The sequence below is a fragment of the Neoarius graeffei genome, chromosome 16 (assembly GCF_027579695.1).
Source record: "Neoarius graeffei isolate fNeoGra1 chromosome 16, fNeoGra1.pri, whole genome shotgun sequence".
NCBI classification, from domain to species: domain Eukaryota; kingdom Metazoa; phylum Chordata; class Actinopteri; order Siluriformes; family Ariidae; genus Neoarius; species Neoarius graeffei.
The window spans coordinates 34,717,670-34,731,253 of record NC_083584.1 but is presented as its reverse complement, the minus strand read 5'-3'; the positions used below and the strand labels follow the sequence as shown (position 1 = coordinate 34,731,253).

At 47.1% G+C, this 13,584-nt stretch overlaps 1 pseudogene; it reads right to left on the bottom strand.

Moving 5' to 3' along the window:
• Positions 1 to 5,194: 5,194 nt before the first annotated feature.
• LOC132900034 (gap junction beta-4 protein-like) lies at positions 5,195 to 7,464 on the bottom strand (annotated as a pseudogene).
• Between the last annotated feature and the right edge of the window lie 6,120 nt (positions 7,465 to 13,584).

Sequence of the window (13,584 nt, the reverse complement as noted above, 5' to 3'; positions counted from 1 at the left end):
CTGCCCCCCCAGCACACCGTGGTGTAAAACAGGACACTGGTGACCACAGACTGATAGAACATCCACAAGAGTTTCCTGCAGATGTTAAAGGACCGCAGCCTCCTAAGGAAGTATAGCCTGCTCTGTCCCTTCCTGTATAAGTGATTGGTGTTGCAAGTCCAGTCCAGCTTGCTGTCCAGCCACAGCCCGAGGTACTTGTAGGAATCCACAGCCTCTACCTCGACTCCCTCGATCAGAACTGGTTGTGACCTTGGTCTAGACCTCCCAAAGTCAATGACCAGCATCTTGGTCTTCGAGGTGTTGAGCTGCAGATGGTTCCTGTTGCACCACACAGCAAAGTCCCTCACCAAGCTCCTATACTCCTCCTCTCTGTCATCACTGATACACCCAACGATGGCTGTGTCATCGGCAAACTTCTGAATGTGACACAGCTCTGAGTTGTAGCAGAAGTCTGCGGTGTACAGGGTGAAGAAAAGAGGGGCCAGTGCCGTGCCCTGGGGTGCTCCGGTGCTGTTAATTACAGTGTCAGATGTGATGTCCTTCAGCCTGACGTACTGCGGCTTGTCAGTGAGGTAGCTGGAGATCCAGGTGACCAGGCAGGGGTCCACTCGCATCCTGTTCAGTTTGTCCTGAAGCAATAGGGGCTGGATGGTGTTGAAGGCACTCGAGAAGTCCAAGAAGAGGATCCTCACTGTGCCATTTCCCTTATCCAGATGTGAGTGGGCTCGGTGTAGCAGGTAGAGGATGGTGTCTTCCACAGGCCAATTCCATGTAAATGTCAACCTCACCATGCAAAAATAAAGCAACATGTAATACATCAAAACCACTCCCAGAGATCTCACCTAGGCCTGTATTTTACAGATGTGAATAAGTTGAACCAATTTGTAACCAACCTAATATGTCACTGTCAGTCTTTCTTTCTTATAATGTAAAACCCAAGCTAAAATCAACTTTGATCATGTAAAATTCTATATTATTGCCACAAGCCACAGAAATGTATGCTAAAATCCACAAAACAGCAAAACAATAGCCATCCTAAATATTATTTAAGAACTTTGATAGTTTTAGCTGATATTTAGAGAGTTTTTCAAAGGGTTATGGTGGTTAAATTGCTGATTTTCTAAACATATGCCATGTCTATTTCAGACGCGTCACATCCATAACGGAATTTCGTCACATCCATAACGCTGACTTTTCCTTCCAAAACTCTGCATGAAATACAAAATATTTTAAACAAAGATTTTTTAATATTCATCTTGGACCCCTCTATCAAATGGATATCTCCATTTCGACATTAGGTTTACAATTTCACAGAGTTTGATAAAAATGTACAGTCACCCAAGAAAAGTGATACTTTTTCTGTCACATCCATAACGCATCTTTTATTGGCATTTTCTGGCATGCCCTAGATGTACTATGGGAATTGTTCTTGTTCTATCACTTCTCCAGTATGGTACAGTCTTAAAATATGCAACACCTGTTTAAATACTGGGAGATAATAAAACATGCACTGGGTCGTTTGTTGCCATTTTGAGTTCAAGTGTCACGTCCATAACGCTGGAATTGCTCCACACCAACACCTGCCCATTACGCAAATTGCAGACAGTCCTGGGCGTGTTGTACCTGGGGTCTGAGGAGGCTAAGGAAGAGCTGCTCCAAGGTCTTCATCATGGTGTAGTGCAGGGGTGTCCAAACTGATCCATAAAGGGCCGTGTGGCTGCAGGTTTTCATTCCAGCCATGCAGCAGCACACCTGAGTTGGCTTATTCAATCAACTGACACACCCACCCTTTAATCAAGGGTGGGTGTGGCTGCAAGTATTTGACTGTGTGAAGACAGTTCAGTTGATTGAATGAGCCAAGTCAGGTGTGCTGCTGCATGGTTGGAATGAAAACCTGCAGCCACAAGGCCCTTTATGGATCAGTTTGGACACCCCTGGTGTAGTGGTTAGCACTGTCGCCTCACAGCAAGAAGGTTCTGGGTTCGAGCCCAGTGGCTGACGAGGGCTTTTCTTTATGGAGTTTGCGTGTTCTCCCCGTGTCTGTGTGGGTTTCCTCCGGGTGCTCCGGTTTCCCCCACAGTCCAAAGACATGCAGGTTAGGCTAATTGGTGGCTCTAAATTGACCGTAGGTGTGAATGTGAGTGTGAATGATTGTTTGTCTCTATGTGTCAGCCCTGTGATGATCTGGCGACTTGTCCAGGGTGTACCCCACCTCTCACCCATAGTCAGTTGGGATAGGCTCCAGCTTGCCTGCGATCCTGCAGAGGATAAGTGGTTATGGATAATGAAATTATTATTATTATTATTATTATTATTATTATTATTATATTGTAATATAATAATTAATAATAATAATTATTAGTGCTGCCAACTTTGTTAGGGGAGGTTATGTTTTTGATTCCGTTTGTTTGTTTGTTTGTTTGACTTTTCCCAATGTAACTCTAAAATTAGTAAACAGATTTTGATGAAATTTTGAGGAAAAGTGAGCCATGTGGCAAGGAACAATTGATTAGCTTTTGATGCAAATCTGGATATGTATGTGGATACAAGATTTTTTTTTTTGTCTGTTCTCAACATAACTCAAAAAGTAATGAATGGCTTTTGATTAAATTTGGTGTACATCCGGGCGGCACGGTGGCGTAGTGGTTAGCGCTGTCGCCTCACAGCAAGAAGGTCCGGGTTCGAGCCCCGTGGCCAGCGAGGGCCTTTCTGTGTGGAGTTTGCATGTTCTCCCCGTGTCTGCGTGGGTTTCCTCCGGGTGCTCCGGTTTCCCCCACAGTCCAAAGACATGCAGGTTAGGTTAACTGGTGACTCTAAATTGACCGTAGGTGTGAATGTGAGTGTGAATGGTTGTTTGTGTCTATGTGTCAGCCCTGTGATGACCTGGCGATTTGTCCAAGGTGTACCCTGCCTTTCGCCCGTAGTCAGCTGGGATAGGCTCCAGCTTGCCTGCGACCCTGTAGAACAGGATAAAGCGGCTAGAGATGATGAGATGAGATTATTATTAACAATAAAACCAAAATAATTCAACCATAAGAATAATGCAAAGAAAAAAAGCAACTCTCATAGGGAGTCAAAAACCAAGGAGTAACCATATGTGGACTCATTCACAAAAATATCAGATTACTCCATGAACTGGAACCATAATCCTAGATATGTGACAAATGCATTTCTGCAATCGATAAACCATACTTTCTCCTCCTACATGAAGTATAAGCTATCTTTGGGGGATCCAGAACAATGAGTATAACTCTCCCATTGTTCTGTCATATTGCAACAATAAAAACGCCAGTATAACCTAAAATCAAATACCCATTCACCCAAGTCAACAACAAGCTCGTCTGCATGACTCTATAACCTAATTCTCCTGAAAAAAAAAAATCTGAATAAAGCTGACAATGCTCCAAAACAATCCCAAACTCTAGGACATCCAAAGGCACCAAAATTGAGAGATACTACCCAGAAACTCAACCATTGCTCTGCAAATAGATTCATGTGGCTCCTCCAGAGAACAATTTGCTGGACACAGAACAAACAATGTCAGGAAATCTGTCGAAATTTTACCCTTTCTTAGCACCTTACAAACACAAACAAACAAACAAACAAACAAACAAACAAACAAACAAATGCTTCAAAAATACAGCTACCACTACAGCTCTGATAGTTTGGTGGAAAGTTAATTAATTTATTAATTTCACAGTTGTGCCCAGTGTATATACACCCATGTGGAACAGACCTACAGTAGGCTTTACAAGCAACACATTACTTTCATTCCAAGAACTGATTCAAAAAATTTGGAATCACAAATGGACAATATTTAAAATATTCATATACTTTAAGCAAAAATGAACATACAAGAAAATCAGACAACTAAAGAAGAAAACAGAATTTAAATAGGATAACAAATTCAGGGAACACAAAACAGGAAGTGAAGCAGGCAACAAAAGAATGCATTCAAAAATGTGAGTGAAATGCCGCTTTTCCACTACAAACGCGGCTGAGTCGGGCTGAGCCGTGCCGTGCTGAGTCGAGCTGAGCGGGGCTGTTGGAGTTGCATTTCGACTACAACCGCGCTGAACCGTGCTGGCTGGAAGTGGGTGGACACATTGGGTGGAGTTAGCGAAAGTGGGTGGACGTCAGGTGATGTCGTTAAGCAGCGCAAACAGTGACATCAGTGATCTTTTAAGCGGTAGTCTCACGACCCGAATAGTAAACAATAAACATGGAGGACATGGAGTCGTTAGTGTTGCTGGTCTTGGTGCTGTGGCTTGTTGTCACCGACAACGCGGACAGATACTGGCAAGAGCGTATAGATGAGGCGAGGCGCATAAGGCTTCAGAGATTCTCGTAATTCGTAATTCTTCTTCTTCCGGGTTTGCGGTGTTTACAGATCCCAGCGCGCTCGCGGGGCGTGTGTGGGCATGTGAGGACACTCCTCCTCACCAATCAGTGCACAGGGGAGTGTCTGCTCACGCCCCCAACCTCACTCGGCACGGCTTGGCTCGCTTCAGCCCCACTCCAAAACGGTGCGAGTTTTAGGGGCTAAGCAGGGCTGAAACGAGCTGAGTCGTGCTGGTTTTTGGTAGTCGAAACGCGAGCCGTGTCGGGCTGAAGTGAGCTGAAGCGAGCTGAAGTGAGCTGAAAAAGGGTAGTGGAAAAGGGCCAAAAGTACCCTGTGGCAGTCTGAGGGGAATTATCCATAGTGGATGTGACACCTTTATTGTTCATCAGAGGCAGACTTTCTTTCTTTCTTTCTTTGCTACTGCATTTTCTTTCTACAGCATAAACATCACATCATAAAATCAAGTTGACAAGTTGAAACAAAGCTTATAAGTGTTATAAATCTCAAATTCTTACCATGCATCATCTCATCTCATTATCTCTAGCCGCTTTATCCTGTTCTACAGGGTCGCAGGCAAGCTGAAGCCTATCCCAGCTGATGATGGGCGAAAGGCGGGGTACACCCTGGACAAGTCGTCAGGTCATCACAGGGCTGACACATAGACACAGACAACCATTCACACTCACATTCACACCTACGGTCAATTTAGAGCCACCAGTTAACCTAACCTGCATGTCTTTGGACTGTGGGGGAAACCGGAGCACCCGGAGGAAACCCACGCGGACATGGGGAGAACATGCAAACTCCGCACAGAAAGGCCCTCGCCGGCCACAGGGCTCAAACCCGGACCTTCTTGCTGTGAGGTGACAGCGCTAACCACTACAACACCGTGCCACCCATTAAAAGTAAATGGCCTTTCAATTTCATAAAATTGGTGAAATTTAGTTCCCTCTGAAATTTGGTCATTGCGATATATGTTTATTTTTGTAATATATATTAAAAAACAGGTCATTCTGTGGCTGGGAAGTTATTTAATTTGAGGGGATTCCCTTGCAAATAACGTGCATGAAATCGCTCACTTCGTGCAGTCAAGCAGACAGAGGAAGTCCATGTGCGCATGCTTACCTGAGTTATCGTCTTCTTCTTCATCTTTAGGGTTTTACGGCAGCTGGCATCCACAGTGTTGCATTACTGCCATCTACAGGTTTACCTTTGACCGTGCACTGACAGTTACATCATTCTGTTGCTAAACGAACAGCTGATCACACCGAGGTGCTCGCTGACCACCAATATTTGTTAGTTTGGTCCTGTGTTTCCTTTCCTTCGCAACATAACGTCTTTTCTTCTCGCTTTTTGTTACTGTAGTCAGTCTTTCACATTTCATTCACACACCCACGTCCTTCATTTTTCTCTCCTGTTTCAAATTTGTATCCCACAATGCCTTGCACGAATGGGGAAAGCCCACCACGTGATGCATGATGTAGTATCTTGAATTAGGTTATGGTGAAGCAGGAAAAAATAGTGGAGAGTTTAGGGCCATGTGGCCCTAAATTCATTAATTGTTCTATTTAAAAAACTGACAAAATTGGAAGTCTGTAATTCGAATTCAGTAGCTTTCAGTCCACTAAACAAAAATAATTGGGTGTCAGGGAAAATTCTGGGCGGCACGGTGGTGTAGTGGTTAGCGCTATTGCCTCACAGCAAGAAGGTCCGGGTTCGATCCCCGTGGCCGTCGAGGGCCTTTCTGTGTGGAGTTTGCATGTTCTCCCCGTGTCTGTGTGGGTTTTCTCCGGGTGCTCCAGTTTCCCCCACAGTCCAAAGACATGCAGGTTAGGTTAACTGGTGACTCTAAATTGACTGTAGGTGTGAATGGTTGTCTGTGTCAGCCCTGTGATGACCTGGCGACTTGTCCAGGGTGTACCCCACCTTTCGCCCGTAGTCAGTTGGGATAGGCTCCAGCTTGCCTGCAACCCTATAGAACAGGATAAAGTGGCTAGAGATAATGAGATGAATGAGGGAAAATTCTTTTTATGACCTACACTTAAAAAATCTGAAAGGCAATCTACCTTTAAATGAATCCAGTGTATGGAATTGAACAAATACACCACTGGGGTGTAAGGAGGGGTTGTGTCCATTTATTCATCTCACAAGAAAACCTAATTTGGAAAATGCAAGATAACTTTACATTCGCACCTTGATTCAGAAAGAGTCCTCAGTTCATGCTGCTCAGTAAATTGCATACGCTCTTGCTCTATGTGTTCATGAAGCACCTTATTACAGCGCTTACACACCAGGTAGATCATGTCAATGATACACATGAGGATGCACAGGGCAGAGGAGGCAACTATGAAAATAGTGAAAATCTTCTTTTCTGTAGGACAGGACAGGTAGCAGTCCACCACGTTAGGGCAAGGATGTACATTGCATTTTATCAGAGTGGGCAAGTCAAATCCTTTACAGGATGTAGAGGAAGCCAGCATCAATGGCTGCTTTACATATCAGACTAAGCAGGTAGGTCCACCAGAGGGAGCCACACTTCTTTCCCAGGTTGGTATACAAACGTTTAACTTCCTGAATGGTGACATTATTTTGATTTTTCTTCTCACAGAGCTTGACCTGACCCACCACCATGAGAGATGGGCAGGTTATTAAAATGAGCTGAAGGGCCCACAAGCAGATGTGAGAGATGGGGAAAGCCTGGTCATAGCACATACTGCTGCAGTCCACGGGTGTTTCTCATTTTCCTCTGGACAATACACCATAGATTCTCTCTGGGGTTCAGGTCAGGCGAGTTGGCTGGCCAATCAACCACAGTAATATCATGGTCAGGAAACCTTTTGAATTGTCTTCCCAAACTGGTTGCGCAACCACCACAAATACCAACACACAGAAGATAAAGACCACAGAGAGTCTGACACAACCAAACATGGTGGAGCGTTTGTTCACCCCAAGTCAAGTGTGTTGCACTCAAAGTCTTTTGAATTGTCTTCCCAAACTGGTTGTGCAACCACCACAAATACCAACACACAGAAGATAAACACCACAGAGAGTCTGACACAACCAAACATGGTGGAGCGTTTGTTCACCCCACTGAGCAGGGCCTCTAGGGATAACCAGTTCATCTCTTCAGCTGGAGGTTGGTAGCTTACTCACCACTGACATCAAGAGACAGCTCCTGTACAGAGAGCATGACAGAAGATAAATTACATTTTAAAAGGGAAAACAAATATAATTGCATTATTAAATCTAGTCAGAGATGGAGTCATACTACATTAATTTACAGATGACCTGCTGGACTTCACTTTGGCCTCGCTACTCAACAATTCAGCATTAAGAAAATAGGTGCAATTAAATCAATGCTTAGAAAGCTAGCTGAATACAAATATCATATGCTCGTGCATCTCAAACCATTAGAATATTGTGAAAAAGTAATTTTTTTCAGAATTTCATTCAAAAAGGTAAACTTTCATATATTCTATATTCACAACAAGTAAAGTAAAATATTTCAAGTCTTTTTTTTTTTAATTTTGAAGATTATTTCTTATAGCTCACGAAAATCAGATATCCAGTATCTCAAGTTGTTAAAATATTTCCTAAGATCAATCAAAAAAGGATTTACAATACAGAAATGTCCAACTCCTGAAAAATATGTTAATTTAAACACTCAATACTTGGTTGGGGCTCATTTAACATGAATTACTGCATCAGTGTGGTGTGGCATGGAGGCGATCAGCCTGTGGCACTGCTGAGGTGTTATTGAAGCCCAGATTGCTTTGATATCAGCCTTCAGCTCATCTGTATTTTTGGGTCGGGTGTTTCTCATTTTCCTCTGGACAATACACCATAGATTCTCTCTGGGGTTCAGGTCAGGCAAGTTGGCTGGCCAATCAACCACAGTAATATCATGGTCAGGAAACCATTTGGGCGGCACGGTGGTGTAGTGGTTAGCGCTGTTGCCTCACAGCAAGAAGGTCTGGGTTCAAGCCCCGTGGCCAGCGAGGGCCTTTCTGTGCGGAATTTACATGTTTTTCCTGTGTCTGTGTGGGTTTGCTCTGGTTTCCCCCACAGTCTAAAGATATGCAGGTTAGGTTAACTGACGACTCTAAATTGACCGTAGGTGTGAATGGTTGTCTGTGTCTATGTGTCAGCCCTGTGATGACCTGGTGAATTGTCCAGGATGTACCCTGCCTTTTGCCTGTAGTCATCTGGGATAGGCTTCAGCTTGCCTGCAACCCTGTAGAACAGGATAAAGCGGCTAGAGATAATTAGATGAGATGAGGAAACCATTTGGTAGTAGTTTTGGCACTGTGGGCAGGTGCTAAGCCCTGCTGGAAAAGTAAATTGACATTTCCATAAAGCTTGTCAGCAGATGGAAGCATGAAGTGCTCTAAAATCTCCTGGTAGACGATTGCACTGACTTTGGACTTGATAAAACACAGTGGACCAACACCAGCAGATGACATGGCACCCCAAATCATCACAGACTGCGGAAACTTCACACTGGACTTCAAACACCTTGGATTCTGTGCCTCTCCACTCTTCCTCCAGACCCTAGGACCTTGATTTCCAAATGAAATGCAAAATTTACTTTCATTTGGAAAGAGGACTTTGGACCACTGAGCAACAGTCCAGTTCTTTCTCTCCTTAGCCCAGGTAAGACACTTCTGACATTGTCTCTGGTTCAGGAGTGGATTGATATTAGGAATGTGACAGTTGTATCCCCTTTCCTGAAGGTGTCTGTGCATGGTGGCTCTTGATGCACTGACACCAACCTCAGTCCACTCCTTGTGAAGCTCTCCCAAGTTACTGAATCGACTTTTCTTGACAATCCTCTCAAGGCTGCAGTCCTCCCTGTTGCTTGTGCACCTTTTCTAGCCAGCCTTTTCAGCAATGACCTTCTGTGACTTACCCTTTTTGTGGAGGGTGTCGATGATCATCTTCTGGACTACTGTCAAGGTAGCAATCTTCCTCATGATTGTGGTTGCATGTACTTAACTAGATCAATAGATACACAGTATTTATACTATTTTACTCAAACTTGAAATGAAATACTCTAATATTTTGAGATTTTTTTGTGCTGTTGGCCATAATTATCAAAATGAAAATAGAAAAGTGCTTGAAACATTTTAGTTTATGTGTAATGAGTCTAGAATAGATTACATTTTCACTTTCTTAAATAACTGATGGAGAATATTGAATGTTTTCATGATGTTCTCATTGTTAGAGATGCACTTGTCTATATATTAGTCCATCTCAAACTTTTTGAACTTTTTCATGATATTATAAAAAAGAAAACTGGAGCACCCAAAGGAAACCCACACAGGCATGAGGAGAACATGCAAACTCCACACAGAGAGGCCCCTGTCAACTGCGAGGTTCAAACCTAGAACCTTCTTGCTGTGAGATGACAGTTCTTACCACTGCACCACCACCCTATTTGCAAAGCTGAAACGTTTATTTTCTCACTCAATAAGAAGCCAACAAATAAACACCCTGTGGCACCAGGGGCGCGGTCAAGCATCGGTCTGCGACAGGAGGGTGGAGTCAGGGAAGGTAAGTGGCAGAATCACTACACCTGTTGTTTATTAATGTGTTTGTGTGTCTTCCCAGTGACCGCACCCTATTTAAGGAGAGAGAGCGAGAGCAGAGAGAGCTCTCTCCTCAACCAGATGACTGATGTGTGTGCGTGTGTCTGGGTGTGTGTGAGAGAGTAAAAACAAGCTGAAAAGCTGAATAAAAGCAGTTTTGTGAACTCAGTTCTGTCCTGCCGTCCTTCTGTGCTCCACCCACCTACCCAAATTGTCACAGTGGTGCCGAAACCCGGGACGAGCACGGAAGGGAACAGCCCCATGGAGTCCTCCACCTTCGCCGACCTGATCCACGCCCTCACCACGGCCCAACAGAGCCAACACCAGGCGCTGCTCGCCCTCCGAAAGGAGCAAGAACAACGGTTCGAGGCCCTGGTGTTGGCGCAACAGGAAGATCATCGGGCGTTCCGGCACCTCCTCGCATCGGCGGGGTCCACCATCTCCACTGCCGCGGGCCCTTCCCCCCTCACCCTCACGAAGATGGGCCCGCAGGACGACCCCGAGGCATTCATCACGCTCTTTGAGCAGGTAGCAGAGACCTCAGGGTGGCCGGTGGAAAAGCGCACGGCGTGCCTCCTCCCCCTGCTAACAGGAGAGGCGCAGCTGGCCGCGCTACAGCTCCCCATCGACCGCTGGCTGGCCTACGTGGACCTTCGCCGAGCCATCCTCCAGCGTGTGGGATGCACCCCTGAGCAACAACGTCAGCGCTTCCGCGCTTTGCGCTTGGAGGAAGTCGGCCAGCTGTTCGCGTTTGGCCAGCAACTCTGGGACACCTGCTGGCAGTGGTTGGGGGCCAACAACCGCGATGCCAAGGGACTCATCGACCAGGTGGTACTGGAGCAGTTCGCCGCGTTTACCAGTGGGAACCGCAGAGTAGGTCCAGTGCCACCGCCCGGCGTCGCTGGATCAGGCAATCGAGCTGGCGGAGGACCATTTGGCGGCTGTCCCGATGGCAAGACAGCAGACAACCTCTTCTCTCTCTCTCTCTCTCTCTCTCTCCCCTCCTCATGTGTCTCCTCCTCGCCCTGTTCCCCCACCGCGGAGGCGGGCGCCACCTCAGCCGGCCCGCCGCACCTGCAGTGCCCTCCCGTGTCTCCCCTCTGTGTCTGTCTCCCCCCCCCCTCAGGTGAGTGAGCCCCAGAGCACTAGTGCAGAGAGGAAGCCCGGGCCGGTTTGCTGGCGCTGCAGGGAGCCGGGCCACCTCCAACAGCAGTGCTCGGTAATGGAGGTAGGCACGGTGGTTCAGATCCCTGACGCGCCAGGAGCCGCCCTCAATCGGGCCGGAGCGTATTGCATACCGGTGAGTATCTAAGGGGATACATATCAGGCATTGGTGGATTCTGGCTGTAATCAGACCTCAATCCACCAAAGCCTGGTGCAAGGCGAGGCATTGGGGGGTGCACAGGGGCTGAAGGTGTTGTGTGTGCATGGGGATGTTCACAGCTACCCTTTGGTGTTGGTCCACATTTTTTTCAGAGGGAAAAAATTTAGAGTAAAGGCGGCGGTTAATCCTTGCCTCACCCACTCGATAATTTTGGGGACTGATTGGCCGGGATTTCGGGATTTAATGACACATTTAGTGAAGAGTGGGTCCTGCCATTTAACGGGGGGGGGGGGTCCCGGTGTCGCGTTGGCGGGAGCAACTGTCACAGAGCCGTCTATGTCAGCTCCACATCAGAGTGAGGAGCCACCGGCTCCTCCTCTCTCTGTTGGAGAATCCCTCGCGGATTTTCCATTAGAGCAATCGCGAGACGAGACTCTGCGGCATGCGTTTGACCAAGTGAGAGTAATCGATGGTCAAACGCTCCAGCCGAACGCCACCCCGTCCTTCCCCTACTTCGCAATTATGAAGGATAGATTATATCGAGTGACGCAGGACACTCAGACTAAAGAGCGAGTCACGCAGCTTTTGATTCCGAAGAGCCGCCGGGAATTGGTATTCCAGGCGGCTCACTTTAATCCCATGGCTGGACACTTAGGGCAGGATAAAAAACTAGCCCGAATAATGGCCCGGTTCTATTGGCCAGGGATTCGTGGCGATGTCCATAGGTGGTGTACAGCGTGCCGCGAATGCCAGTTAGTAAATCCAGCGGCCATTCCAAAAGCGCCTTTGCGCCCTCTACCATTTAATCGAGACCCCGTTCGAAAGAATTGGGATGGATCTTGTCGGGCCATTAGATCGGTCAACACGAAGGTACCACTTTATATTAGTTCTGGTGGACTATGCAACGCGATACCTGGAAGCAGTTCCTCTTCACAATATCTCAGCACGTAGTATTGCGGAGGCACTTTTCCACGTTATCTCCCGAGTTGGAATCCCGAAAGAGATTCTGACTGACCAAGGCACCTCGTTTATGTCACGTACACTGAACGAACTGTATGGGTTGTTGGGTATTAAGCCGATCCACACCAGTGTGTATCACCCACAAACGGACGGTTTAGTTGAACGGTTCAATTGCACCCTCAAGAACATAATTAAAAAATTCATAAGTGAGGACGCACGTAATTGGGATAAATGGCTCGAACCCTTGCTCTTTGCAGTGCGAGAGGTCCCCCAAGCCTCCACGGGGTTCTCCCCATTTGAATTGTTATACGGGCGTAAGCCGCACGACATTCTAGATGTGCTGCGGGAAAATTGGGAGGAGGGACCTTCACCAAGTAAAAACGAAATCCAATATGTTATTGACCTGCGCACAAAACTCCACACACTCACGCACCTAACTCAGGAGAATTTGCGGCAGGCCCAAGAATGACAGACCTGCCTGTACGACAAGGGTACGCACCTTAGAGAGTTCGCACCGGGAGATAAAGTGCTTGTACTGTTGCCCACATCGAGCTCCAAATTGGTCGCCAAGTGGCAAGGACCCTTTGAGGTCACACGGCAAGTCGGGGACATTGACTATGAGGTGAGGCGAACGGATAGGGGTGGGGCACTACAGATTTACCACCTCAACCTGCTCAAACTCTGGAACGAGGAGGTCCCCGTGGCGTTGGTGTCGGTGGTTCCGGAGAAGGCGGAGCTGGGGCCGGAGGTTCAAAAGGGAACATTGGCATCGCGTACCTCTCCGGTCCCCTGTGGAGACCACCTCTCCCCAACCCAACTCGCGGAGGTTGCCCAGTTGCAGACCGAGTTTTCGGACGTGTTCTCGCCCCTGCCAGGCCGCACCAACCTCATAGAGCACCACATTGAGACACCCCCAGGGGTGGTAGTGCGTAGCTGCCCTTACAGATTACCCAAGCACAAGAAAAAGGTGGTTCGGGAAGAACTCAAGGCCATGCTCGAAATGTGCATTGTCGAGGAGTCCCACAGTGACTGGAGCAGCCCGGTGGTCTTGGTACCCAAGGCCGACGGGTCGGTCCGGTTCTGTGTGGACTATAGAAAAGTCAACGTGGTGTCTAAATTCGATGCGTACCCAATGCCTCGTATTGATGAGTTGCTCGATCGGCTAGGCACGGCTCGTTTTTACTCGACACTGGATGTAACAAAGGGTTATTGGCAGATCCCCTTGACTCCATTATCCCGGGAAAAAATGGCCTTTTCCACACCATTCGGCTTACACCAATTCGTCACACTTCCTTTTTGGCTGTTTGGGGCGCCCGCTACGTTTCAGCGGCTGATGGACAGGGTCCTCCGCCCCCACGCCACCTATGCGG